The sequence below is a fragment of the Octodon degus genome, unplaced genomic scaffold (genome assembly GCF_000260255.1).
Source record: "Octodon degus isolate 3935 unplaced genomic scaffold, OctDeg1.0 scaffold00322, whole genome shotgun sequence".
Lineage (NCBI taxonomy): Eukaryota > Metazoa > Chordata > Mammalia > Rodentia > Octodontidae > Octodon > Octodon degus.
The window spans coordinates 1,235,734-1,239,862 of record NW_004524898.1 but is presented as its reverse complement, the minus strand read 5'-3'; the positions used below and the strand labels follow the sequence as shown (position 1 = coordinate 1,239,862).

General features: G+C 46.0%; 1 long non-coding RNA gene across 1 annotated transcript in view; it reads right to left on the bottom strand.

Moving 5' to 3' along the window:
- Positions 1 to 851: 851 nt before the first annotated feature.
- Positions 852 to 4,129, bottom strand: part of LOC111814465 — a 15,147-nt gene continuing 11,869 nt past the window's right edge. The window contains exon 3 of the long non-coding RNA XR_002819446.1: positions 852 to 963. This is a non-coding gene — a long non-coding RNA (uncharacterized LOC111814465). The remainder of the gene's footprint in view (positions 964 to 4,129) is intronic.

Below are 4,129 nucleotides of genomic sequence, written 5' to 3'. Positions count from 1 at the left end.
AAAAAAAAAAGAAAAAAGAAAAAAAAGAAACTTAAGAAAATGGCAGACACTAAAAATGGATACCAGTTAATGGCTTCCCACATTAATGTTTAATAGAAGCACCGGCAGGACATACTTCCTGAGATGCTAATTAAATAGAGGAACAGATTACTCTTATAGAAAAGTTCAAGAGTTACAAAAGATAGCTTTTACTCCAGACAACTCATTTGATACTTTGGTAAAAACTGTTTAAGTGTCCTATAATTGGAACTGGGAGAAAACCAGGGAGAGAAAGCAAAGAGATAAAAATGGCTGCCTTTGTTGCTGCCTCAAAACAGACCCTAAGCCTGATGCTCTTGGCTCCAAGAAGAGTTCAATGCAGAAGCCAGGCCAGCACATGAGGGACTGCCTTAAGAGGCCCACGAGCCCTGCCCTGATGCCAAGACAGCCACTGGAAGTGAGACTGCACTCTGAGGCGGAGGCCCCAGAGCTCAGACTCAGCTTCCCAGGTGGTCCAGTGTTATATCCTGACCAAAGCGTCGCCATCTTGTTCTGTATGTGCCATTCTACATGCTGTAACTTTCCACTGTGCCCATTCTCTACTTGAGAACCTGCAGTTGGGCCTTTCTCACGCTGCCCTTTTGTGCACACCTGAATCTAGTTCCAGCCCAATGCCCTGATCTCGCCCTCGTTCCCAGCCACAAATTGTACCCATCACTGCACTTGTTATTGTTCATTAGAAACAGGTAATTTTTCAACTGTAGCCCCTAGATGAACCCTTGACGTCAACTTTTGTGGTTTATTGGCTTAAATACCCACTCCCCTCATCCTCCCGGCGCGCACCTCAGCATCTTGGGTGTCTGCCACTGGGCACCAGCTAAAATAAAGCGCTTCTTTAACTTTTGGACTTGCCTCGTTATTATCTGATTTTTGAGTTACGACATTTGGGGCTCGTCCGGGATCCCTAAAGGCCTCATTTTCCTTCTCGGGAGCAGTGAGTACCAAAATTTTATCCAAATTATTATTGCCAGCATTGGTTTTGACGTTGGGGGCACCAGTCCCCGCATCCCTGGAGTGGGATGCCCTCCGGGTATTTGTTGTTCTTACAGATTTGGGACTGAAGTTAGGGATTTGGGACTGAAGTTAAAGAGTTTGGACTTAGGTCATTTGTTGAAGTATTCGTAACTTCTTTTGTTTCTTTAACTAAGGTCGTTTGTTGAAGTTTTCATGACTTCTTTTGTTTCTCTAGCTTAGGTCATTTGTCAAAGTTTTCATGACTTTTTGGTTCTCTTTGAGTGTGGTTAATTGGATGATTTCAATTCGGTTTATAGGTTGAACTTGTGCCTGCTCATCTCACCGATTTTTGTCTCTACTTCTTCATTTCTAGTTTCACTTTGTTTGCCCTTTTTCTGGTTCCCGCGCTCTTGTTTGATATTGGCCTCCTCCCCTTCGGTATGGGCCAATCTTCTTCTTCTACCTTCATGCCCCTGTCCCTAGTCCTTGATCATTTTTCCCTTTTCAAGGAACAAGCCAAAGGATATGGAGATCCAGTCTACCCTGGAAAATTAAAAACTCTCTGTGAGCTCGAATGGCCTACTCTGTCTAATGGTTCCTGGCCCCCAGAAGGGCTCCTTTAATCTTTCTCTTGCTCAGTCCCTCCGGCAGGTAATTTTTGGTCCACCAAGTCACCCAGATCAATACACTTATATACAGGTCTGGATCGATATCATCTTTGACCCCCCCACCATGGGTTAAAAAATACCACAGAGGACCTTCCTTTTTGGCCCCCGTGAAGGCCCAACCACAGAAGAGATCCTCTCCAGTCCTTAGTGCCCCCACTGAAGAGGATCTCCTTCCTCCTCGCTATTTATCTCCTCCTCCACGAGCTCCTTCACCTCGCCCTTCCTCCCCTCCCCGGACACCTCCCCCACCCAGCCCACCTTGTACCCAACAGAGGGGCCACCAAGCCCCTCTTCCGGATTCCTCTTCAGATGCTCAGCCTCCAGCACCTCTCTTACCCTTACGAGAGGCCACTGGGGGCGCAGGATTGGGGCCAGTGATGATGTATGTCCCCTTTACAACCACTGATCTCTATAATTGGAAACACCAAAACCCTCCTTACTCTAAGGACCCTCAAGGCCTAACCAGCCTAATGGAGGGCATATTCAATGGCCACAATCCCACCTGGGATGACTGCCAACAGTTGTTACAGACTCTTTTCACCTCTGAAGAACCGTACACCATCGTCCTCAGCACCCCGACTGCAATCAAAGTAAACGGGAAAAACTGCTTGGATACATCATAGCCATTTCAAGAGTGTGACCACCACCTCCCCTGGAGGCGAAGACTCAGATAAGTGGACTGTTGTTAAAAACTCATCCAATCCTTTAAAGGTTAAGCTCCAAAAATGTTCCTAATACTGTTTATGGTTTTGTCCTCACCCCTTACTGGACTGAGTAAAACATTCCATCAGGCCCTCCGGGGTGAATATAGACTAACTGATTATGATACAGGTGAAGTCTTAGTGACTAACTCCACAGGTGAATACTTAATCTTGGATTTGTGTCATCTCCTTCTGGGGGCAACCTATTATCTAAACACAGCCGTTCCATCTGGATCTCATGGATATAGTAATCTCTGAACCGACTCAATTCATTGGTACTGCAAAGATGCCTGGTCCCAACAGCAGCTCCAGGATATACAATGGTACATTTGCCCCCAATGGCAGAAACCTTTTGCCCAAGGACCAACAGGCTATTGGGTTTGGGACAGGCTGGAATACCTACAATTGTGGCCAAAAAAGAGAGAGTCAACATTTTTGCTACCAATGGGGTTGCGAGTCTATATCCCCTTGGGGAGGACAAAAGGACGACTATATCATGGTTACACAGGGAACTCCCCCTAGGACCTGCCCCATAGGAAAATGGGGATGCAACCCTATAATAATCCAATTTGAATCCCGAGCTGATTGCCCCGGATGCTTTTATCGGGGAAAACATTATGGTATCTGGCTATATGTATCAGGAAATGACCCAGGTAGATCCTTTACCATTCAATATGTCCCCACCAGTCTGATCCGCTGACACATAATCACCCAGTGGGTCCTAATCCTTTGATTCCAGCTCCTAAGCTTCAGACTGTGCCCCCAGAAAAACCTGTCACTTCACCTAAGACACCTGTTTCTCCTACTCCTTTCTCTCCTTCGTCTCGAAGACCTCCTGAACCTCAAGATCCCCGTGATCCTCTCCTCCCTCTAGAGATCACCTATGCCTTTCTCAACCTAAGTAATCCCAATCTCACAACTGAGTGCTGGCTCTGTCTTTCCCCCAGACCCCTTTACATACTGGCACTCCAATAATCTGTCTCAGTTTGTACATACTACAAAGCTTCACCACGCTGCTCACATCACCAGTCCCCCCCTCTAACCCTGGACAGTGTTCTCCCCGTCTCAGGGACATGTTTTATATCACAGGGCTATGCCTTGTCTGATGATTACTATTCTCTTTGTGCCAGCCTCACCTCACTTTTCTTATTTATAACCAGTCCTATACAGCTAATCAGCTACTCGAGGCCCCGAATGGAACTTGGTTTGCCTGTTTGCATGGAGGAATAACTCCCTGCCTACAACATAGACCCTTCACTCAGATCCCGGAGTTATGTGTCCTGGTCCACATCCTACCCCAAGCTTACTGGTACTCCTTAGAAGAGGGGCTCAGATATCTAGAAACAGGGGGTCGATTCTCTAGGGTAAACCCCGTGCTGGTGCTGATGTTACTTGGGATCGGACTTGCTGGATCAATGGGGCTGGGTATTTCAGGATTAGTGGTCAGAGATCAAAACTTTAGATGGCTTAGTGAACAAGTTGATAAAGATTTATCCAGCTTGCAGGACTCTATAACTAAATTAGAAGAATCTCTCGACTCACTGGCAGAAATGGTGTTACAAAATCGTAGAGAGCTAGATCTGCTACTTCTAAAGGAAGGAGGACTGTGCTTGGCCTTGGGAGAAAAATGTTGTTTATATACAAATCATTCCGGGATTATAAGACAAAATATGGCAGAAATAAAACAGAGACTGATTGACAGGGAGAAGTGGAGACAGTCACAGCAAAATTGGTTTCAAAAATGGTTTAACTTTTCTCCTTGGGTGA